At 39.2% G+C, this 26,506-nt stretch overlaps 1 protein-coding gene and 1 long non-coding RNA gene across 3 annotated transcripts in view; one reads left to right on the forward strand and one right to left on the reverse strand.

Annotated features, from left to right (window-relative positions):
- Window positions 1-26,506, reverse strand: part of PDGFD (platelet derived growth factor D) — a 228,358-nt gene that overhangs the window by 153,423 nt on the left and 48,429 nt on the right. The gene's annotated exons all lie outside the window — the stretch shown is intronic.
- LOC144311164 (uncharacterized) lies at window positions 4,524-18,136 on the forward strand. Its single transcript, XR_013376727.1, has 3 exons — window positions 4,524-4,736; window positions 12,259-12,395; window positions 15,850-18,136. It is a non-coding gene; the product is annotated as an uncharacterized LOC144311164 (long non-coding RNA).

The following is a 26,506-nucleotide window of genomic DNA, read 5'->3' on the forward strand; positions in this document are numbered from 1 at the left end:
CCAAACTGTCTAAGACAAGTTTCCCAAAAGAAAGTTTTTCTCAAACTTCCCTACCAAGAACAGTGGAAGTGAGAGGAGAATAGATGTCCAGGCAGCCTGGCCTTCTCAAAATCTCCTGGAGATCTCACTTAAAATTTAAATTTGATTCCATAATATATCAAGTATGTCTTAATATTAAAGTCATGGCTTCGGGCAGCCTGGATGGCTCAGCGGTTTAGCGCTGCCTTCAGTCCAGGGTCTGATTCCAGAGACCCGGGATCAAGTCCCACATCGGGCTCCCTGCATGGAGCCTGCTTCTCCCTCTGCCTGTGTCTCTCTCTCTCTCTTTCTGTGTCTCTCGTGAATAATAAAATCTTTTAAAAAAATAATAAAGTCATGGCTTCAATATCTTCCGGAAAGGAAATAGGCATTGTGACATCATTTTGGTTAATACGCAAGATATACTTTGCACTGAGTTAAAAGGGTCTGGACACTGGCTGAACTGAAGAGATCTGATGTTTACTGCACATTACTTTCAGCACCTCGATGATATCTAGTCGCCTTATTGGTATCACAATATTTCATGAACGTACTTGGACCTGTGTTAAAGCCTCTGAGATGCCCCTCCACCATGATTCTTGCTTACCTCTCATGTGGTATCGTACACACTGAATAAGGGTTTCCTGTATGACCAACACATGCTGAGGAAGTGACATGTGATTTCTGAGAATATGCCATAAGAGACACTGAAGCTTCCATGCTGGCCTCCTGGATTGCTCTGGGTGAAGCCAACTGCCATGTCAAGAGGACACTCACACATCCCCATGGAGAAGCTCATGTGGGGAAAAACTGAGGTTTCCATTCACTAACCAGCACCAATTTGCCAGTCACATGAGTCAGTCCATGAGAGAACAGCCTCGGGTTCTTTAGACGACTACGCCCTGAGTAATGTCTTAACTGTAATCTCGTAAAAGAATCGGAGTTAGAAATGCCCAGCTAAGCCATTCCAAAAACCATTATTTTATGAGAATGAGAGAGAGCAAACACACATGTGTGAGCAAGGGGAGGTGAGGAGAGAGAGAATCCCAAGCAGGCTCCATGCTCAGTGCGAAGCCCAATGTGGGACTTGATCTCACCACCCTGAGATCATGACCTGAGCCAAAATCAAGAGCTGGACGCCTAACCCACTGAGGCACCCAAGTGTCCCCAAGCCATTCCAAAATCTTGACTTACAAAAACTCCAGGAGATAATACATATTTTTTATTTTTTTAAGCCACCAAGTTTTGGGATATTTTGTTATGTACAACAGATAAATACACAAGCGGATACAGATGGCAAATTATTTTATTTCTTCATGACACTATGTAAAGGCATTACCTGAAAAGAAGTGTATACAGCCCCACAATAAGCTGGTAGGGTTCTATTTTCAAGCTACTCTTGACAGAAAGTTCACTGAATTAATCTTCTTGGAAAGAGGTGATGTTGCTCCTTTTATGTGACACATCAAAATAGTCTCTGAATCACTATTCAGTTTGTTTTTTAATGTCGTGGAAAAATAAATCAAAAGACATTTTTCTTTCACTACAAAACCTGTAATTTCTGTCAAATCCAAATGAAGAGCCACAAAGAACACGTTGTCCATATGATCAACTTTCTTCATCCAACTATAAAATTTAATATCACTTTTATTATACCAATGTTGATAGAAATGGTAAGAAAAAAACACAACTGAAAAAACACAACTGTTCAGTTCTGCAGTTGCAGCTGTTGATAATAATATTCAGCTACAAAAATATGCAAAATAAACCAAATTTATGAGAATAAGATCAGTCATTGATTTAGATCTTTGTCTTTTGCTTTGATATTCCGTATTTTCCCTTCTAAAAAAAAAAGCCACCACTGAAACCCCAGTCTGAGCACTTTAATAACATTTCTCACCTGAAATATATATTGATAGAATAAGCTTTTGAATTCATCTTGCAATTCACCATAAATTTGTCTAAAATCATAGCTATTTGAAGCACTTGATTTTCTAAAATAATATTTTTTAATGATCACATTGAAAACACAAAGACAACCACAGGCCAAAGTCAGTAAGGCAGTCAATTCTAAATAAATATAACAATGGCCTTTACAAAGCTTACTGAGTTCCTAAAATTTTGTTTTTCACAGAAATGTCAATTATTACTAAACTTTGTCCCAGTTGCTTGACGATCAGGCAATATAAAATTTAATGTATCTTTACTGATGACATCTATATAAACAAAATCCATTAAAGTGTTAATTTTAATAGGTGTAAACTTATATCAATATGTGGCCAAGAACTCAAACTCTCAAATAGTTGTTTAGGGATACATTCTCTGATGTTGTCAGAGAAAGACGTGTTTTTGAGTGGTTACCTCATTTTGACCCAGAAAAATTTCAATCCTATCCATGGCAAGCTTTCACAAAATTTCTGTTATGTAAATCCCACTTTCAAAGATCTTCCTTTAATTAGTCTTGAAGGAAATTCCAAGAAAAATAATATTTTCTGGGTCTGGTTGTATTTTTTTAGCATATAGATTCTAGTTATGATTTTTTTTTTCATTTTAGTTACCAAAAACACTAGTGACTATTGTTCAAAATTTGTGTGCTTAAATTTTTGGTTCATTTACTTTAAAGATCTCCAGTTCAAAACTAATGTTTAGGCTTACTGGTATCAACCACAGCTAATTAAAACATAAAAGTTTCTTAAGAACATCCTACCATTTTCTCTTTATCTATATTCTAGTTGTGACCAATTGCAAACATCTTCAGTGTCCTCTTCTTGTTAATATACATGACCCTCTATATTTCCCATTGATATAAATTGCCCATATAATGTGTTGGTTTCATTATATATTTGCTTCATATTTATAATCTAGTAGAAAATGAAATCCATTAAATTTTTAAGACAAAGAATTTTTAAAAATATCTTGGTATTTTGGCCATTTGTTAACTACTGGGAAAAGTGGAACAAATAGATGATGGTTTTCGTACAAAATATTTGATGTAGCCAAAGGTGGGGAACAGCTGGAATGATGTGTGGGAGCAATATTTTTAACAGAAAGTTTGAAGAATTTGAATACCTGGTTTATAAGATCAGTAACATAATTGAAAAGCTGTCTGTGAAGGTTTCTGAGCACATTTTAAGAAATGGAGCATTTCATAATGAACAGAAGTCCCATTATCTTTTATTTTCCCAAGCCCTGGCTGCTTTCATTCTATAGCTTGTGTTAATACCACTAGATTACCTGATAACACAAAACTATCAACTTTTCCAATCACTACACAGAAAATTTGTCTATTCTCTAGGTTTTTAAACAAAATAAAATAAATAAAATAAAATAAAACAAGACATCATCCCAACAGAGAAAAACTGGATTATGTTTGTGGGACCCAGGAAATTTAACAAAAATCCCCTACCCCTGGACAAGCAGAGCAGGACTGATTCCATTTTGTGCTACACCCGCCACCTCCCCTATGACCCCCCACATGACCTGCTTATGGCTTAAGGCGCTGCCCCCCCCAGTCAAGCCGCTGGGCACACCCTAATAGGAAATCGGCTCATAACAGTGTAACCCTGCCTTGTGCCCGCCAAAACTGCGCGCCGATTCTGACCAAAGTAATAGGCCAGCTCAAGTGGATACTATAGGGTAAGGTGTAATTCAATCGGCCACCTGCGTGCGGACCGATGACTGTGCAACTTTCTGCGTATGGGCCCCCCCATGGGCCACGGGCCCCTATAAAGCTGCTACGCCTCTTAGTCTCGGGGTCCAAGTCCCTGCTCCGCTGTGTCGGGTGCACTTGGACCCAAGCTCGAGCTTGTAAATAAACCCTCGTGTGTTTGCGTCGGTGTCGGCTCCTTGGTGGTTTCTCGGATTCGCTATCTTGGGCACAACAATGTTTATTTAATTAGAGCACACACATGACAAAATCTTGGAAGACTGCTTGGTGGGATGAGCCCTGGGCATTGTGTATAAATGATGAATCACCAAATTTTACTCCTGAAACCAATCTTACACTGTATGTTAACTAGAATTTAAATAAAAACTTGAAACAAAGAAACAAAAACATATGCTCAAACTTCTAATAAAGTGCTGACAGTGCAAGAAGACGTGTCATATCATTCTGAGCTTCAGACTGCCCACCTTTCAGCATGTTGGTCCATCTCACTTGGAGAAGAATGAGCATAAAGTAATCTGTCCTCTGGGTAGTGCTGTTACATAAAATACAGGACAGTTAAATTTTATCTTCAGATAAGCAATAACCAATTAGTTTAAGTATGTCCCAAATATTGCATGGGACATATTTACACTAAAAATTACTCATTGTTTATGTGAAATTTAAATTAGTCTGTGTCATGGTTGATTTTATGTGTCAACTTGACCAGGCCCATTTTAAGTATGTCCCTGAGGGTGTTTTTGGATGAGATTACAATTGAATCTGTTGCTTGAGCAAAGCAGATTTTCTTCCCTAACATGGGAGGCCCTCATCCAATCAGTAGAAGGCTTGCGTAGAACAAAAAGGCTGACATTCCAGTTGGTAAGGGGGAGCTTCTCCTGCCCAACTGTCTCCTGCTGAAGGCCTTGGCCTTTTCTTGCCTCAGACTCAAACTGAAACCCAAGACTCTTCCTGGACTTCAGGCCTTTGGATTCAGATGGGAATTAAACCACTGGCTCTCCTAGGTCTTAAAGCTTCCTGCCTGCAGATCTTCGGACTCAGACTGCATAATCATGTGAGCCAATTTCCTATAATAAATCTCTATATGTGTATAGATAATCTGTTGGTTCTATTTCTCTGCAGAACCCTAATATTGTCTGTATTTTTATTTGCTAAATTTTGCAGCCTTACCTCTGGGGTTTGCATGACTCAATTAACAATGACTATACTGAAACAATTTTATTTAATTTTATTATTTTTTTAAAGATTTTATTTATTTATTCATGAGAGACAAACAGGAGAGAGAGAGAGGCAGAGACATAGGCAGAGGGAGAAGCAGGCTCCATGCTGGGGGCCAACGTGGGACTCGATCCTGGGTCTCCAGGATCAGGCCCTGGGCAGAAGGTGGCGCTAAACCACTGAGCCATCTGGGCTGCCCCTGAAACAATTTTAAAATGTACTTTGTCTCATAATTTAATGTTTCCAATGTTGTGGTATTTTAATAATCAACATTGGAAGAAAGTTGTGTGACACCAGGGGTAAGTGTGAGTTGTGATCTGGCTGAGATGGACAGGTGTGAACCTAGCTGTGTGAATTTATTGTTGCACAGAGAATGTTCAATTATTTCCACTTGGAGTGTCACATAACTTAAATTAAGATCTTTAATTACAGTATAACATATTCAAATAAATTACTTTGTAATCTAGCACAGGAATAAAAGACAAGCTTATTAAAAGCAACAGAATATGCCAAATCTCTCAGAATTAGGAGAATCTGAAAACTAGAAGGAATAGATCTGAATAATTTATAGATCAAAGAAAAGATATATTATTCAATCACCAGACCTTTTTTTTATCAAAACTTTACAGATCATTTTCAAAGTAATTGTGTTTTCTGCCAGGTATATATAATTACAGTTATAATACAGACAACAAAACCCACAAATTTAATCAGGGAGCCTAATCTGGACACCCATGGAATCTAACCCACAGATACATGTTATCTCCCTTTGCATAATCTTTTCTAAAATTTTAAATTAATTGACAATATGCAGATAATTGACAGATTTCAACAGAATTCTAGATTCTTGGCCCTCATGTGTGATTAGGTCATTACAGATCACTTCTGCATGGGATTCTGGTCTGGCTTTTCTGTAACCCAGCCCTGAAAAGTCCTCTGGAGTTACAGACTGCCCGGGTCTCAGGGCATTTGGATTTGCAGTTCTTACTTTTATAGGGGAGAAAATGCTGTTAAGCCTTCAGAATTATTTAACGTGCTTCCAAAGTACACTATGAATTCTGACAGTCAAGATCCCACACTTGGGTTACAACAAGCCACTGGGTGAAGGTGAGCTGATCTGCTGACCCCTGTTGATGTAAAGCTCCACGTGAAGAAAGCCTGACCTCAACTCTGAGATGATAGTGAAGAACACATCTGTGTTGGCATATACACTCCACAAGTGTGCCGTTGGTCTAAATACTATTCTTTGCACCGGGGAAGAGCAGCAGTGGATGCACAGAGCAGATGCCTGGACTCACAGGGCTCACAGCCGAGCTCACAGGCAACAAACAAATCTGTAAGCAAGACAGGTCAGGCGGTGGCAGCTATTGGGGTAAAGACCAAGGAGTAGAGAACACAGAGTGTGACCACAAAACTGTTTCACACTGCATGGCCAGGGAAGATCTCTCTGGGAAAATGATGCTTCAGCAGGATTGGATGATGGGAAGAGATCTGGGGGTATGAGTTGCAGGAAGAACAGAGTGGTGGTACCAGGGCCCTGAGCCCACATACAATGAAGGGACAGGATGAGGAGTGGTGCAGGGGGTATGTGACAAGCAGAGAGAGGAAAGGTCTGAAAGGCAGGCTGGGGGCAGATTTATTTATGGCAAAGCTGCTCAAACATTTTGTTCTTAAACTCCATGCATCTGAAAAAATGAATTATATAATATATAATAAAATATGTGAATAATGTATTTCATATTATATATTAATAATATAGAAATCATAATAGATTAAAGTAATCTATAATACTGACATAATAATATATAACATCATACATACACATATATACACTATTACATATACATACGGTCCCCCTCCCCCAGCTTCCATCAATGACCATACCTTACACAGCCAGCGTATATTTCAAAACAAGGAAACTGTTACTGGTGAATACTGTTCACTCAGGTACAGATCTTATTCATATTCCACCAGTTTGCACTTTTTTGGTATATATCTCTATTAAGTTTCATCACATGTATAGATTTGTGTAACCACAAGCACCACCATTACACAACTGTCCCATTGCCACAAAGATAGTTGCTTGTTTACCTCTTGATTACCATACTTTCTGCAACCTTAACTCCTGGCAGCCACTGATATGTTTTCTATAATTTTATCACCCTGAGAATATTATATAAATTTTCTATAAATTGGCTTTTTTATCTCACTCAGCATAATGTCCTTGAGATTCACCTAAACGGCTGCATGTTTCAAGTCACTGAGGAGTGACTCTGTATGGATGCACTAGTTTGTTTACCCATTTGCTCACTGAAGGACATTCGCGTTACCTTTACAACCCGAAAGATTACTAAAGACTCCAAACAGCCTTTGTTTATAAGTGTCATATATATGGAAGATGTGCCATGTTGGAAATTGAATTGGAAGCATTTAAAAAATACTCATTTATTAATTTACTTAAAACTAGCAATAACAAACCCATTATATGTTCATAGAAATAACCTATTTTTATGAGAAATAAATGCATTTTTTTAAAAGAAAAGAAAGTCTGAAGAGTGGCACTGTTCTGCATTTTTGCAGATGTGTTTAATATCTGTCTTTACAGAAGATGGGTAGGTTCACGCACCTCCTTCCGCATTCATTGTGCTGTGACCTCACATGTCATGTGACCTCTGAGACCCTTCTCTAAACATTCATGAGAGAAAGAGGGAGAGAAAGTAATTAGCATCTTAACATGATGATGAAAAGCGTTTGGCCTTGCAGACTTCCTGAAAAGATCTCCGGGGCTCCCAGGATTTCCTGAACCGTGAAAGAACCATTGAGTGAGTGTCTTGGATGATAAAGAGATGGGATTTTAAGAGAAGGAAGTTCACTGTAGAATTTTAAGCAAAAAAGAGTGACATAATTTGATTTATACCTTCTTGAAAAATCACTCCTCTGGCTTTGACGAGCATAATGAATGTCTCGGGTGGCTGGTGATGACCAAGAATGGGGCAGGAGGCCCAAGTGACAGTGGAGGCATGGCCCAGGAGGCTACTGGAGCTTCCACCACAGGACACCGGGGTGGCTGGAACCAGAGGGCCAGCAGTGAACCCATGCTAAGCGAAATCTACAGGTCATGGTGAGGAAGCAGATGGGGAAACAAGGGCAGGAGAGGACACAGGGGCCTCCCTGCATTCTGCACCTGCACTAGTATATGGATGTGTCTGGAGGAGCAGTACATTTTAGGGTGAATTGGGCAAAAGAGAAAAATATGCATTTAATGGGGCATATTCTTCCTTCCTCCATCCTTTCCTTCTCTGTTTTATTTCTTCTTCTTCCCAAGATGCTATTGTACGGATGGTGCATCTTATAATCAGTGACATCTTATATTTAAAGCACTATAGTTCTATATTCCACTATTGTCTAAACACAGATTAGAACTCAGTAGAGATTTTACAAGCAGTTCTATAACAACTTTTATAACTAAGAATGCACAAATGTTTAATGATTCCATTTGCCTCTCCCTGTTGTTAGAACCTTAGTTAGAAATAAACACAGCAAAACAAAACAAAACAAAATAAAAAAACAACAACACAAAAAAGAAATAAACACAGCAGAGTTCAGAGCAGAGGATATTAACGTGAGGCAAACATATCACCCAAACACTGTAATAATACTCACTTTTTTTCCCCAGATACTCATCTTGCTCAATGATTTTAGAGGATACACTATAAACAAAATTATTCTATTCAAGTGAAAACTGAGGCATATGTTTAGACTCAAATGTAAACAGAGATTCCTCAGTACCAGCAACAGATAATGAGAGTGTCCCCTCTGTGCCAAGTAATTTTCTTATAACAGATTCCAAGTCACGGGAGAAGCAGTGTTGAAATCCTTCAGGAATAAATGATAAATACAAGGTTAGAATTAGTGGTCTTTAGTTTATAATGCAGAACCCATATGTTGTTGATTCAGACAGAGAGAGAAGCTCCTCTTGTTTCTCAGCCCTTACAGTTCCTTTTCTGCCCTCATCTTTTCACTGTCACTAACACATACCATTGAAAAAGGAAAGGTCTTTTCCTCAGTTATCTTATAGTCACAGAGACTCCAAAGGCAAGCCACCTGCCCACAGATGACTCACTGCACACGGCTTCCTGTCTCCTCCTGAACAACTGTTCCATACAATCTTAGGGTCAGAGCACCCAAGGGCAACTTCTGAAACATTTTACCCCCAACACAAAGAAACCTGGCTTCCACTCAGGGTTTGGGTCATACATTAGTGCTGTGCCGCAGGCAGGCAGGTATTAATAGCCTCTGGAGAAAAAGACCTACACTGTTTTAATTTGGAGTAATGGGTAGAGAGACCTGGATAATGTACAACAAAGTTCCTTCCATTCGATGCTGAAAAACACACCATGCACCTGCTTGATGAAATCTTATCTGTCCATCTAAAGGAAACTGAAGCTTCACATTCTTTGTGAAGATGTCTCCATAGAATTAACCTTGTTTTTTTTCTGTGCTCTCATGGCATCATACTAATTACTGTCTCTTGACTGTACTGAGTATGGTGAGTAGAGCAAATTCCTCCCTGGCTGGCCCTGTGTCTATTATCTCTGTGCCACCTGCTGCCAACACAAGCTCTTGTGCATGATGGGTACTCAGGACATTTTCAACTAAAACACACACACACAGAGGAAATTTTGCAGAGCTTCAGTTACAGTTAAATATTACAAGTTTATCTGTTTATTCTGCCTTTACTGAATGTTCTTCAAAAGTAAGAATCACAGAAACTATGTCTACACATACCCCATGAGGTTCAATATCTCACTTATTTATTGACTGCTTCATAATTTGCTTCTAAGCCCTCAATTCATTTCTTCATCCTGAGAACCTTTGTAACATAGAACACCACAAAGGGAAAATGCATGGATATACAGAAGCACTACATAAAAGATTTCTGAAATATAAGGGACACCATGGTTTTTAAATATGACACTTGAAAATGAAAATGCTTGAGTCTGGATTCCTTGTTGGGATGCTACAACGTGGGAGAAGCTCTGCCTGAATAACAGACACCTCTTCTCTGGGAGAAGGAGAGCCCGACTTCTCCAACAAAGCAGGATATGTTGGGAAGGCCTCATAAGAAGCAGGGATGGGGAGCAGTGAGACCTCCCTGGACCAATAGCCAGGCAGGCGGGTCAGTCTCAAGAGGGTAAGTGGGGCTGGAAAGTACCACAGCATCCAGTGGCCTCTCTCAGCTGGGTACGCACTCTTCAAACTCACTGATCCCAGATTCTCCCCTCTGCATCCAGAAAAGTTGAATGGGTGCAACTGTCTATTGGTTCCTTCATATAAGTATGAGCATCAAAGGGGAATAAAAACTATAGAGAAAAAAAATCTGTCGGGAAGAGAAACAAAAGAATGATAAGATACCTCTGTCTTTAAGGAGGTCCAAGAGCTCGTCAGAAAGGAAAGAACAAATCAGGCTATCTGAAAGCCCTAAACATACAAGTCCATAAATGGCAAACTGGTAAACTGAGAATCAAAGACTATCTTCAAACAAGAAATAGGAAATAGGCTGTGGAGTCATCAGAGAATATTTCATGAGACATGAGGTTTGGAAAAGGACCCTGCACAATAGGAACAGGTGAATAGATGACAAAAATTAGGGCTCATGTGGGGGTCATGAAATTAATTCACACTGGATTTGGAAGCACAGGAATTAGGAAAAAGAATCTAGAGAGCATTTTCTCTCCACCAAGGGGCACACAGAGCTTGGGCCCCTAGGAGGCAGGCATGACAACTGCCAAAGCCAGGATGATTAAAAGCAATACTGTAAAGCAATAAATAACAGGTGACTCCAATATTCTTGATTTTCTAGGTACAGAGGATGATGCCCTTTCTATACGGGTTTTATATTAAAAATCCCTAGTTTGCAGAAAGTAAAAATTCAACTGTAAGAATAAAATCATATGACACGGAACTTTAATCACATCGCTCAGACTTTAAAGATTACTAAGTCCTACTACAAGAATGACATCAATTTTCATCAACCCTCATAGTAAATGATCATCTCTACTTGATAGGTGAGGAAATGGGTGTTGGCAAGGTTAGGAAGTGTGTGGTTGGCCAGCCAAGGAGAGCACTGAGACTTGAATTTGCAGTCTCTCCTAAGATGCAGACTTCTTTTTCTTTTTTAAGATTTTTATTTATTTATTCATGAGAGAGAGAGAGAGAGAGAGAGAGAGAGAGGTGGAGACACAAGCAGAGGGAGAAGCAGGCTCCACGCAGGGAGCCTGATGTGGGACTCCATCCCAGGTCTCCAGGATCAGGCCCTAGGCTGGAGGCGGCGCTAAACCACTGAGCCACCCGGGCTGCCTCAAGATGCAGACTTCTTGACTTTAAGAAAGACATGACCAAAGAATACTTTTTTAAATTTTTTTCAAAGAATACTTTAAATAAAAGCCTCCCTGATCCATGTGAGGGACCATCCATTTGTCATAGTAAAATGAACTTACCAGTCACATACCTATCATAATATAGCCAAGGAAGCAGAGATTGTAGATTCTCCTGGAGTTGCCCACTCTGTCTAGAGGCAGAGATTGAGGACTTGGTTGGCCTGCTTCAGACCCAGACAGCAGAGAACAGAGCATCTAACTCCTCACCCCCAAGTTAACTAAGATCCACAATGAAAAACTATCAATGTCCCTATCGATCAAGTCTCTAATATGGTTTTTAAACACTGATTGGGGCCACCTGGGTGGCTCAACAGTGGAGTGTCTGCCTTCAGCTTAGGTCATGATCTTGGGGTCCTGGAATTGAGTCCCGCATCGGGCTCCCCACAGGGAGCCTGCTTCTCCTTCTGCATATGTCTCTGCCTCTCTCTGTGTCTGTCATGAATAAATAAATAAAATCCTAAAAAAAAAAAATAAATGAAACACTGACTGGAGTGTCATCTCTTCCTTCGAAGACAGCAGTGGAAGGCAGAAGGAAAAGAAGAAATTTTAATTATATTTCTTCTCTTTTTTCGCTCAAAACACTTGCTTAGAACCATATTATGACATCAACAGGAATAAAAAGCTATGAATCGTAGAGAAATCGATTTGCCATTTTTAACATTTAGGTTTGTGGCTTCCACGTCTGCACAAAATTTCCCAGTGCAATTCTGCATCTCTGAGATCAATCTCTGTGCTTGGTCAATGGGAAGAACCCAGGTCCCGCTGAGCAAGGCACTGTGGGAAAATCTGCATTCACAGAAAAGAAAAAACATTCACAACACTATTTTTACGAAAGTTGTTTCTTAAGAAGCATTTGCCTGTGATGGAGAAAGACAGCAAAATGGAATAAATGACTCAGGTTTTCTGTTTTCGTCCCAGGTCTCAGGCTGGCCCAGCAGCTAAGAACGTGCTTCCCCTGACTCTGCTGAACCGATCTGGCTGCATTACCCATCTCCTGGGTCTTTCTCCGGAGCAGCTCTCTCGGGAGCTGTAGCCCTCACTCTGCCCAGGATGCGGTTTGTATGAGAACACATGTAGTACCGGGCCAGTAACTCCTCTCGCAGAAGCCCCTGAGGCAAACAAGGGTCAAAACTTAAATCCCAAACACTCCCTGGGATCTTAGGCCAAGCAGAACAGGGAGATTTACACAGATTTGCAGCCAATGTCTTAAGAGCATCACAAGTTAGGGTCTCTGACCATCTCCAGCCAAAACCACATTTGCTTATGTGCCTATGAGCAGTAGAAACAATTTTATAAGTACTTTTTAAATTGAACATATTTAAGTATGAAAATCATGGTGATCATTTATTTTTCCTTTCTTATAAAGAAATGCTTAGTACTGCAGAACCAACTATGAAACAGCCTTTGATTCTACAGGACAGATATCATATGGTCCTCAGTTCATGTGTAAGGAGGAGAAGCTTGCTCCACTCAGTTCATTTTCAGGGCTCCCCGACCAGGCCCTCCAAGAAGGAACAAGCTCAGACTTACCCTTAGGTTAGGGGTCAGGTTTTATGCGCACAGGGCAGAGCTATCCCTGTTGATGTAACAAATAACGACGGCTATTATATAATTCACCTTGATTTGACCTGTTCCAAGACCTACAGCTCCCTGCGACAAAGTTCTAAGGCTCCAGATCTACTGGAGCAGCAGACTGTGAGCACGCACTCATAATTTCCATGATGGCAAGAATGAGATCTTTATTTCTCCTAACAGTGCACACAGGAGGTGCTCAAGGATTATGTGTCAACTAATAACCAGAAAATATTTTGAGGGACGCCTCAGTGGCATTAGCAGTTGAGCATCTGCCTTTGGCTCAGGGTGTGATCCCGGAGTCCCAGGATGGAGTCCCACTTTGGGCTTCCTGCATGGAGCCTGCCTCTCTTTCTGCCTATGTCTCTGCCTCTTTCTCTCTGTGTCTCTCATGAATAATAAATAAAATCTTTAAAAAATATTTTGGCTATTAAAAACCACTCTTCCCATTGAACAAAGCAGCCCTCTCCATCCTACTCTGGGCCCTAGAAGTATGAGGTCGGGGTGGGGAGGCAGCTGATAAGCTCCTGTTTCCATCTACAGTCATGCTCTGCCATCTATGCCTGAAATCCCCATTACAACATCTATTTCCTGTTGCTGCATCACTAACTGCATCAGAGATAAAGTTTAAAAAGACAAAAAACAAATTAGAGAACAGGAGAAAGAGAGAAGGAGGAAAGGATTTGATTTTTGCAGTTGAAGCACATTGGATATGTAAGAAATATTCTCACCGTTTTCCTATCAGATTTGGTCTATAAAACATGCTCCACAGAATAGCCTATCATCTCTGTAATGAACACTTGCACATGCAATACCCATTACTGCTAACATTTGGAAAGGCCAAATATACAGCTTCCATCTTTAGAAGGGAGCATCCTACAAATTCTAATATCATATTTATCTCTTCATATCTTTCACACTGGAAATGAAATCCCTCTTACTGATACACCAGGAAATAAACACATAAGTTAGCTCTATTAGTTCTGGAGCAGACTATTTCACAGCCCGTACTTTGAAATAATAATTCATTCAATATTCCCCTAGTGGCATGAAAGAATTAATACAATTTGCAGATCTGCCTACACATATTCCCAAGAGAATCACCTAGGCACTTGGAGAATGTGACATTAAATTCTGTTTCCTGTTATTACAGTTAAATTCCCTGAAAAGCTAATAATTTCAATCTAAAAATACAAATTGAAGTTTATAAAAGGAGCCACAGTTTGAAATTTCTCTAAGCACTTGTTCAGGAATTCAGATGTCTAATAATTGTCTTTTTCATATATATATATATGAAACAAGTTAACTTGAGACAATGGGGCATATCCTTCCTTCCTCCTTATATATATATATATAAGCCAAAGGAAAAAAAGCTCTCTTATCTATAGTTATTGTAATATGGGTATTGTTAAAAATATCAGGAATATCAACAGCCTTGGAGAGCACTGCATTTACTGTGCAATTTAAAGTCAAATGTTAGTGACGAGTAAGATATGTGAATAGTGTATCTATTCAACTCTTGATTTCATCCTACAATGAGGGGAAGAAGAAGTAATGGACAAATGACAGTCACCAGGAGTCCCCAGGCTCCATTTTTTTTTTCATTCAGCAAATATTTTTAGATTCTACTCTGCTTGTAGTGAGATAATTTGAATAGAAGATACACAGATCCTTTCATTCAATACTCATCATGCATTCAGACATTCAAAAAGCTTCTCTGGGAGGTCCAGGCTTCCAGCTGTGGGATGAGTACGTCACAAGGATAAAAGATACAGCACAGGAATCATGGTCAGTGTCAGTGTAATTGCGCTCCATGAGGACACATGGCAGAGACGCTTGTGGTGGGCACAGAATGACGTGTAGAGATGCTGAATCACTATATTGTACACCTGAAGCTACTCTAACATTGTGTATCAACTCCACTTTAGTTAAAAAAAGAGAGAAGCGGGTAAAATCCCCTTTCTTCCAACTATCTTATGTAGAGGTTTCTGGGATCACTAAGTTGTCTCATCCACACATGGCCAATATTTAACAACCTGGACAACAGTTCAGACCAGTGTCAGAAACTAGGCCCACTAGGCTCACCTGTATATGGGACGAGGACAGGATGTAAAGATGAGAGGAGGCGCTCATGGTACAATTATGTCCAGCGGTTTAAAGCTCCTTTTCCAACAGGTGTAAAACCCCAGTTGCTCTAAGGGGTGGCTGTGATGGGACTGGCTAAAAGGAGAGGAATTAGGTGATTAGGTCTTGAATAACCACAAGTTGACTTAAGTGAAGGCACTATTTATGTCCTCTTATCTTACCACTGCTTTTCCTACTAAAGAGTTTTGTTCCTCTCAGTATGTCAGACCCTACAATACTTCTGGAAAGCATCGCGCCTCTGCTCTTTGAAGGAAAAGGTAAATGAAGTCAGGACGTTTTCCTCAGACCTCAGCAAGAGAGGCACGCTGAAGGGAGCTGTTGTTCTTTGTGCAATGTTGATGTGATGAACTCACACAGTTCCAGAACGGTGGTGAGGACACCCGGCTGTGTACCTCCACCAGATACGCCATGTATATCAAGGCATTTATCAGGGTGCTAGTACAGCAAAGTGTTTGTGTCAGAGCAATTGCAAAGAAAACTGTATTGTATTCTTGCAAGAAACATAATCTGTCACTTCTACAGGCATTTCCAAACCTTTAAAATACAGCAGTCATATGGGAACATTTTTTAAAATTTTATTTATGATAGTCACAGAGAGAGAGAGAGAGAGGCAGAGACATAGGCAGAGGGAGAAGCAGGCTCCATGCACCGGGAGCCCAACGTGGGATTCGATCCCGGGTCTCCAGGATCGTGCCCTGGGCCAGGCGCTAAACTGCTGCGCCACCCAGGGATCCCCGGGAACATTTTCATACTAATGAGAAACTGAAAGGCTGCGTTCTTCTCCTCCTCTAGCTCTCCTGTGACAAGGATACAACATGTACCAGTCAGTGTTGCTGGGAGAAGAGCATGAAGCATCTGGAACAATGCATGGTACATACGAGGTAATTAGCAAATGGCTGGGATCCCATAGAAGTTAATGTTAGACTATAGAGAAACTGCTTTGACACTTTGGTAACAACATTAACACTGATGACTACAAGTAGAGTACTGAGTGTCCCTCCATTGCACTAAGTGCCTGAGGCTGATTTTTCTAAGAACAGCTTCGCCAACTCTCTGTGGATTACTGTCATTCTCCTTCTTTGACAAATGAAGAAACTGAAGCTTTGGACACCAAACAATCTCTCAAGAGACAAGCAACTGGCCTCTCACCTACCCCAGGTCAGACTCCCTTGTTCTTACTATAAAACTTAATCATAAATTTAGAAAGACCTGAAAGTCTACAGCAAGTTTCAGATACTTAACAGTGGATTCATCGCCTGAGAACTCCAATCTTGCACTCTGAAAGCCGGAACACCTTCTTCCTACATAAAAATCACATGTAGCCATAAGAAAAGAGAATCTGCCTGTTAAAATGCCACCACAAATCTACTTTGCATGAACATATTTTTATCATCATGGAGATTGGTCACCAGCTTAGACTTGAAAATAGGTGATTTGTTTGAACTTGTCACTATACAAAACCCAACTGGTGTCTACTACACAGCTGGCTTTGGGCAAGGCTTTTGCTTGCTGAGAGAAAAGCAAAGATTTAGACATGGTGGCTATTCCTGTTCAACTGTCTGCCTCTTTGCCAGGCTTGAGCTCTCTGAGATGCCAAGGAATCTGGACCTTCCAGAAGAGGTGGGGGTGGAGAGACGCCATGGTAGGGGAGGCTGTTCTCTTTAGTTTATACTTTTACCTTCTCCCAGAAGTATTTTCCAATTCCAAGCAGTCTAAAGGGCTGCAAAACATATATGTAAAGGGGAAAGTTTTTTTCTATTTTTCTTCATTTTATCCACCAAATATGAAAAAGAAGGGAAAAGTAGGATGTGACACAGATAAGGGCAAGCCACACAAAAAAATTAGAAAATGTGTAGGAGATCTTTGTCTTAGTTTTGAGAAAGCAGGTGAAATCCCTCATATAAATTACGGAGTGATTTCTTAAAATAATATTCTTAATAAAAGCAGCTGAAGACACTGAAAATTAAGTAAAATAATAGCACCTAACTTCCATCGGGGGCTTCCTCTAAGCTATTTCTCCCAATAATGCCAGGAGATGGATGCATGAGCATGGGTATGGCGCAGAACAAACCCAGAGGCGCTTGGCTGTACGGATGGGCACCATACCGCAAGGCTGCTCAGGCAATCCCTACCTGCATTCTTGGCCAAGCTGCTGAACTACAGCTTGCTTCTTAACCTACATAATCTTGAAAAACACGAATAAATAACCATACAGACAAAAAATATATATAACTATTGGTACCATCTGGGGAGAGAAAGTGAAATATGGATTTTATAAGGTCTCAAATTTTCCTTTTGAATGTTCTTTCCAAGTTCTGTCATAAAGAAACAAATTACCAAAAAGAAAAAAAAGGACAAAATAGGAAAATCATGTGGATGCTCAAGCTCAATCAACCTCTGTCAAATATTTAGAAAGCTGAAACAGCCCCATCCTTAGTCCACAGCAAGACTATAAATGGAGGTTGACACACAGTATGTCTAAATATTTAAGTTCTATATTAAGCAAATGCATTGTTTAATGAAACCTATCTTTCTAACTTGAAAACACAGCTTAAATTGCTTTATTGATATTTTGAAAATTTTATTGACTCATTAAATCTTCATAATTATTATAAAAACAAACTATTTATAAATCTAGTATCTTGTGTCCATCTAGCTGTCCAGGTACGTATCCTGCCTCACATATGTCATACCCGCACTTGCACATACATTTTTAAGAATGACATGAACTGTGTTAGTTTGCAAAATGCTAGTTAGTGTGTTTTGAATACCACACTAGACTGTTAATATCTTTCAAACCACAAGTTGGGAGCATGAAGGGAATCAAGAAAATGGATGCTCACAAGTAGAGAGCAAACATTTTATCAATGCAAAAATCTACTGCATGCATCTTTCGATGGACACCGAGGCTCCTTCCACCATTTGGCTACTGTGGACATTGCTGCTATAAACACTAGGGTGCAGGTGTCTCGATTCTTCACTTTATCTGTATCTTTGGGGTAAATGGGATATTTACTCAGCCATTAGAAACAACGAATACCCACCATTTGCTTCAACGTGGATAGAACTGGAGGGTATTATGCTGGCAATAATAATAATAATAATAATAATAATAATGCTGGTATTATGAAGTAACTCAATCGGAGAAGGACAAACATTATATGGTCTCATTCATTTGGGGAATATAAAAAATAGTGAAAGGGATTAAAGGGGAAAGGAAAGAAGATGAGTAGGAAATGTCAGAGAGGGAGACAGAGCATGAGAGACTCCTAACTCTGGGAAATGAACAAGGGGTGATGGAAAGGGAGGTGGGGGGGTTAGGATGACTGGGTGATGGGCACTGAGGGGGGAACTTGACCAGATGAGCACTAGGTGATATGCTATATGTTGGCAAATCGAACTCCAATAAAAAAATATACAAAAAAAAAAAATCTACCGCATGTATGCTGCCTGAGCAGAAGGATTTGACAGGTGAATTAATCGTCTCCCTCTCTTAAGGACTTCCACCCCTTAAACCTCAGAAGCAGAGTCTCTCCACCACCTGTGGCCCTCACGTTGGTGACATTCAGATGCAGATGCCTTGCTGGGGACTCAGGACAAGAAATGCCCAGAAGCAGTCATAGGGCAGCAGGGAGCAGAGCATCCTGAAGGATGGTGCTCCTGTTCTGCTTCTCATGCTTTTCTCCATGTATATGTGTGTTTGATAGCAGAACCCACTGACACACAGGTCCTAGGGTAGGGGTTTCTCTGGCCTGGATTGCAGGTTGTACGTACTATCATGATTTCTATGAAATGACCTTTTATTTTGAACTAACATACTGTCTAAAAGCAAAGTTCTGGAGCCACATGACAGGACTTCAAATCCTGTATAAGGTCTGTATAAGTATAAGGTCTCCACTTACTGGTCATATGACCACAAACAATTCAATGTATTCTGTGCCTTAGTCTCCTTGTTTGTAAAATGGCAATATGAATAGTGTCTACCTCCCAGAGCTGTTTGATGAAGAATAAATGAACAAATACATGGGAGGTGCTCATATGAGCATGGGCAGATTTTAATGGCTGTATAAATGTTACCTCTTTTACTTCATAAAATTTTAAGTCTGATCTGTAAATCTGATTAAGTCCTATTTGTAAGAATCCATTTGTATTTAAACCTTTCACCTAGGGGCACCTGGGTGGCTCAGTAGATTAAGTATCTGCCTTGGGGTCAGGTTATGATCTCAAGGTCCTGGGATGGAGCTGCATGTTGGGCTCCTGGCTCAACAGGGAGCCTACTTCTCTCTTTCTCTCCTTCTCTCTCTCTCAAATAAATAAAATCTTAAAAAAAAAATAAAACCTTTCACCTGAACAGATTTCTCTCCCTTTCTCAATAAGCAAAATCTCCAAATAAAAATAGAAAATTGTGTCTCTATATGAAAGAATCTATCCAATATAATGAAAATATTCCATTATTTACCACACATCTCCATAGAACTTCCCCAAAGAAGTACGCTTAGTCACTAAATGCTATGCATCATTGGAAACAGATGGTCATATTCAAAAGGAACATGTAAAACAGCTGTTTGTTACCTCAAACACTTATACCAGATGCAAATTTACATATATCTACAGGAACATTACACAGAGAAACTTATTTTTCACTAGTAAGGACTTCCTTCTTGTTTCTCGCCATATACATCAGTATCACAAAAGGTAAAATTTAATCACAGTAAGAGTTAATATGTAGGGCACCTGGGTGGCTCAGTGGTTGAGCATCTGCCTTTGGTTCAGGTCATGATCCTGGGGTCCTGGGATCAAGTCCCGCATCAGGTTCCCCACGGGGAGCCTGCTTCTCTTTCTGTCTATGTCTCTGCCTCTCTCTGTGTGTCTCTCATGAATAAATAAATAAATAAAATCTTTTTTTTTTTTTAAGGAGTTAACTTGTAATGAGATGTATGTATTATGTGCCTGTTTGTGTGTTAAGTAAGCACTTAATGTGTGTCACTCAGGTAAGCTATACAGCAAGCCCACAAGGGGACTCCATGGTGATCATCTTGTAAGACAGGGAAACTACAACAAGAAAGAAAAGCAGAACCTATGCTTATAAACTTTAGTTCTCATTATGACCCACTGTCCATTATAGTATGTTTGTTAGCAACTAGTTTTCTCAAGTTACCTGAGCTAACTACCAAATTACAGGCATTGAAAAAATGACTGCTGGATAAAGTTGCTCCACTTAAGACTAGGAGTTCAGAGTTAAGAACATGAGGAGAAGAAAACATCTACCATGTTTATATGGGTAAATGAAAGTATTTGGTCAGTTATTTCACTAACCCACATAAGACTATTCTTGTAAAAGAAACATGTTGTTTGCATCTCCAATTATTCAAACTGTCTTGTAAATGTTCTCATACTTTCCAAATGCTCATTCAGCTTTGCAGGCCATTTTCTGTATGTGCACTCAGCAATCGTCTAGAGAGAGGTGATGGCTCATAGAATTCAACTGCACAAGCACATTGCCTGCAAACAACCCTAATGTCACAAGGAAATAAAGCTGAAGGACAGTATGAGTGGATGAAGTACAGAGTTGTCACATAAAAGTATTCCTGGAAATTCTTGCTGTGTTTTGATGGAGAATTCAAACTTCTTTGAAGAAAAGTGAAATTTCTAAGTGTGTTACCTGTGACATGTTTGTGGTATCAGGAATTAGGGAAAAGAACTTAAATTTGAGACTGGACTACACCAAAGTCCAGAATGGTAAGTATGGTGGCCAGAAATTCCTGATAAGTGATGGTGGGAGGGAAAAAATATAATATTCATAACACGGGAACTTTAGAAGTATTATTCAGTCTCCATTTAAAAAATCAAACCAAGACCACAGGGTATTATAAATCACATATACATCAGAAATGTACATTTTTGTACTGAGGAGCAGAAAAATCCTTGTGAGCTGACTTGAGAGCATTCAGACAAAATGCCTTAGTAAACTGTGTAATCTCAAATTTCCATGCAGTCCAGTTGTAAACAAGATGAAGTAATTCCAATTTTTCAACACTTTGGCACTGTTTGTTCGCAAAGTTCTTCATGAACCCACTAATTGATAGCATATGCTTTAATTTTTCATCTCTGAGGAATGTTATCATACCACCAAGGAACACAGCCAGACTTATATATCATAGCACACGCTGTTTCTTTTTTTGTTTGAGGGACAAAATCACTATCTCCACATTAGCATATGTTCCCAACCAAGATAGCAGAGACCACTGTTTTTGTTTCTAAAAATAGGCATAATTTATATTAATGTAGAGCACATGCTAAAGAGGAGTCTGGGTGAAATGCTGGAATTGACACACAAAAGATAAAAATCCCACGTATTCAGCCATTCAGCTAATATTGATTGGCTATTCTTTGCAAGGCATTTTGTTGCATGCTGCAAGGTAAAACGAAGAGGGGTACTGGGGTGCCTAGCTGCCTCACTTGGTACAGCATGCAACTCTTGATCCTCGGGTCATGAGTTCAAGCCCCATGTGGGCTTACTAAAAGCCCCATGTAGATTACTAAAAAAAAAAAAAAAAAAAAGCCCAAAGACTATTAGTTCTAGGCCTTTCTCAAGTTTAAGGTAGAGATAATGGTAGAGATGAAACAACTCCTCCTCATTATAATTTGGGGTAGCCAGAATTCAAAGGTGACTCCTTAGGACCCATGCCTTAGTAAGACCCTCTCCCTTGAGTGGGGGCAGGGCCAGTAAAGATGAGGGGATATGACTCTCATGATAGGGCTACAAAATATGATAAAAGCTAAATAATTTTACAGATGTAATGAAGGTCCTTAACCAGTTGACTTTAGATTATCCCCAAAAAGATGAAATCAAGTGAGCCCTTTATTAAAAAAAGTTAAGAGATGAGAAGCAGCAGGGGCATTTCCTTATTGGTCTTGAAGAAGCAAACTGCTATTTTAAGGAGAAGGTCATATGGCTACAATGGAGGGTGGCCTCTGATTGCTGAAGACCTGAATCTGACAACCACAAAACAAATTCTGCTGACTACCAGTGAGCCTGGAAGAGAACCCCAGATCTCAGAGGAGACTGTAGCTCTAGTTGACATCTTAATCTTCATTTGAGCAGAGGACCCAGCTAAAACATGTTCAGATTCTTGAGCTACCAATGCTTTTGGATTACTAATATGTGTTGCTTTAACCTTGCTAAATTGGAGGTTATTCTGCAGAGATACAAAATGAATATGTAAATCAGTATAAATTAAAAATGCCCTAGAAAAGATAAAGTCTTGTGAATTTCAGAATGAAAAAACACCCAATCATAAAATTCACTAGACTTACAGTCAGGCACTCTGGAGTCACTAAATAGCTATATGACCTTTGGCAAGTTATTCAACCTCTATATCTCTAGTTTCTCCACCTAGAAAATGGTGATAACACACAGAGTTTTTGAGGGTTCAGCAAGAGATGTCTAATGTCACATGTCTAATTCTAAACCCAGCTCCTGTCAAATAGTAAGCTCTCCATAAAGTACTATGATTTCTACTGTTACTGCTATAATTATTATCACCAGCATTATCAATGTGATTATAGCAAACATGTCTTGGTCATCCACTACACATCTGATGCCTAGCCCATGCTGAAAAGTATGAATGGATGAATATATGAGTGAACTCTGGAAGGGCTCCATGGAAACTGCAGATGACTGTGAATTTGACAGCAATATGTTTTAATCATTTATTCATTGAAACAAAATTATTTAGCCTTTCTGAATCATTTTCATCACAGTGCCCAGGGCAAATACTACTCAGGGAGAACTGTCAGTGCTTGAGATGAAACACACATGGCACTGGAATTAGAGACTAGGCTGAGACAGGAAGCTTAAGAAAGCCTGTGATGGTTTGTGAAGACTCTGCAACAACTGAGTCATGGTTTTAATGGGCACAGGAAACCATGAAACACAGGCCCCTGCCACGTCTCTTCTGCAAGCCCTAAGGTGCTGCTCCCTAAAGTCTCTGTGTTACTTGAAAAGCTGATGCCTGAAGGTCAGGCTTCTCAGCATGAATTTAGGGGTGACTGTGATCCTTCCGAGGGACCAGGGAAGCTGGACAACACTCCCTTGCCCTCACCCTAGCCCAGTCCAAGTCATCTGGATTTCCTTGGAAGGAGATTGTACATGTGTCTGGTGCCCCAGCTTGTGCAGCTGCTATCTGAGCAATGAACCCTCAGTCTCCCGGCTCTGTGAACAAGACTTACATTCAGGAGGCCCACAGGACTGGAGCAAACAAAGAAGTTCTCATCAGTCTAAACAGCACTCTTGCACAGCTATACACCTGGGCCTAGTGTAGACAAAACTGGGGAGGAGAATGCAAAAATGATCATCACCCTAGATGGGGCCTAACTGCATACCTTCCCTACTGTGGCCTGAGGGTTCAGCATCCAATCAGGCTGCATCAAGGTACTAAATGCAATCCCCTCTTTGGAACACTGCTGGGTCTTGGCACACACTCAACTACCAGGAGCCACTAGGAACAAAGAAGTGAGTTTGGACAACACAAAGTATAAGGGACAGCTTGGAGCACAGGCTGGGTTAACTGATAAGGTCCATCTTTCACCCAAGTCTACTCTGTCAAGACTGGGAGAGGTGGTTGTGCATATTTATCTAATGCACAGAAACTGACATGAAAGTCAAGGAAACTGAAGAAACAGGAATATGTTTCAAACATGATAAAGAGATAAAACTCTAGACAAAGAACCCAGCAAAACAGAGGTTAAGTGATGTATCTGATAGCAAGCTCAAAGTAATGCTCATAAGGATGCTCACTGAAGTCAGAAGAACATGCATAAGCCAAGTGAGAATTTCAACAAAGAGAATATTTTAAAAGTACCAAACAAATCAAGAACCAAAGAATATAATAATTAAACCAAAATAAGTCAGCAGAAGGGTTTAATAGCAGACTAGATCAAACAGATTAAAAAAAGGAGTGAAGTATAAGATGGGGCAACGGAATTTATATGAGGGGCAAATAGAAAAAATAAGTGAATATCGCCTTATGGAACACAATAAAGTGGACCAATATACACACTATAGGGGTCCCAGAAGGAAAAGAGAGAGAGAAAGGAGCAGAAAGCTTATTCAAGGAAATAATGTTTGAAAACTTTAACCTGGGGAAAGAAACTGGTATCTAGAGGAAACTCAGAATTCCAAGTAAAATGAATTCAAGGAAACTCACACGTAGACACATTGTAATTAGACTGACAAAAATTAAAGAAAAGGAGAGAATATTAAGAGTAACGAGAAAAAAAGCCTGTTACATACAAGGGAAACACCTCCCCCTCCCCCCGCAATAAGACTATCAGCAGATAAAGGTAAGAGGTAACAAGTACTGGTAAGCATGTGGAGATAAAGGAATTCTTGTGCACTGTTGGTGGAAATGAAAACTAGTACAGTCACTATGGAAATAATATGGAGGCTCCTCTAAAAATTAAAAATACAACCACCATATGATCCAGCAATCCCACCTCTGGATCTACATCCAAGGGAGTGAAAACAGGACCTCAAGAAGATATCTGCACTCTCATGTTTCCTGCAGCATTATTCAGAATAGCGAAGATATGGAAACAACCTAAGAGCACTGACAGATGAATAAAGAAAGCGATATATATACATATATGTATACACACATACACACATATATGTGCACACATATGTACATATACAAACATATATCATATATAAATATATATACACACATATATATGTATATATATCAGTTTCTTTATTCATTCATCTGTCAATGGACATATATATTATATATATTTAAATATATTTAACATTAATAAATTAAATATATTATATATATTTAAATATTCAGCCATGAGAAAGAAGAAAATCTTAGCATTTGTAACAACATGGTCCTTGGGGGCATTAATACTAAGTGAAATAAGTCAGAGAAAGACAATACTGCACATATCATCTATATGTAGGATCTGAAATAGTCAAACTCAGAGAATGGTGGTTGCCAGGGGCTGGGGTGTAGGGGACATAAGGAGATGTTGGTCAAAGAGTACAAACTTCTATCTATAAGATGAATAAATTCTGAGGCTCCAAAATACTTCATGATGATTATACTTAATAATACTGTATTACATACTTCAAAAGTATGTATCATATATTCACATAATACTTGCTAAAAACAGTAAATCTTAAATATTCTCATCCCAAAAAAGAAATAGTAAATATGTGATGTGACAGAAATGTAAGTGAATGCTATGGTGGCAATCATTTTACAGTATATATATTTATCAAATCAACACATTGTATACCTTAAATTTACACAATGCTTTATGTCAAATATATAACAAAAAAGCTGAAAAAATAAAATAGAATTCACTGCAGTGATGTAACAAAACTCTGATCATGGCTGAGGGGTGGCAACCATTATGTGTATCTCCAAAAAATGCTTTTTTATCCTAGTGCAAAGAGTTTTAACTCAAGAAAAATAACACTTCTGTTTTTTGAGTGAAATTCTACAGGAGGAAATGTTCCCACGGTGTTTATTATTAAAAGTACAAGAATTCGAGGTATTTATTAATATAACAAAAACAATGGCTATAACCACATAAACAACATGATTCCTAATAGATTGAATGTTTATTTCCTACTATTCTCCAGGTCTTAAAATTCCCACTCAGGAAAACTAAAATTATATACACAAACAGCATTCGTAACAAAACCATCCTTTAATAGGACCTATTTATTGATTATTTCTTCTCAAACAATTCACTCCCACTCTCCACCATTCTTGGTTCTGGATATCTCTGGCAATATTCTATTGAAAGAAACTAAGGCTGGGAAAATCTAAGAAATGCTGATAATGGAGAGTGCAGGGAAAATTTTAGACAACTTCTACTCTACAGTTTAGATGGATTATCTATTTTAGGAGACACAGAGAAGAAGAGTAAATAGTAATTAACCTCTTAAAATATACAGATCCAATACGGATCTGAAACTCTAAGACCCATAATTAACTGGGAATTTAAAAATTAAGTATGGTTATAAGTCATGGCAAAATAACTCAGAAGTTTAAACATCTATTATTACTACATCTAAACCTACTCCAAGAGGTAGCTTGTAACCTGTACAACATGTTACAGAAATATGCTTCCATAAATTTTAAGTCTTCAGGTTAAGAATTTTATTCATATTCTACTTACACATCAATCTCAAATAAGAATGTAAGACCAATGTGACTTTCCAATTTTTGGATCTCCATGATGTCTGTTATTTCAAAAATCAGAAATGCAAAGTTGTTTATTACATTTTCTAACTATTTCAAATGATGAAAGAAACTATAAAGCAGAATTAGTAGGACAAGAACCCATGACGCGTTTTTAAAAATTAAGAATCAAACGTAGTTAAAAGAGGTCTCTACTCAGTGGGAATATGTGGCTGGCCTTGCCATCATTGTTT

The sequence above is a fragment of the Canis aureus genome, chromosome 3 (assembly GCF_053574225.1).
Source record: "Canis aureus isolate CA01 chromosome 3, VMU_Caureus_v.1.0, whole genome shotgun sequence".
Lineage (NCBI taxonomy): Eukaryota > Metazoa > Chordata > Mammalia > Carnivora > Canidae > Canis > Canis aureus.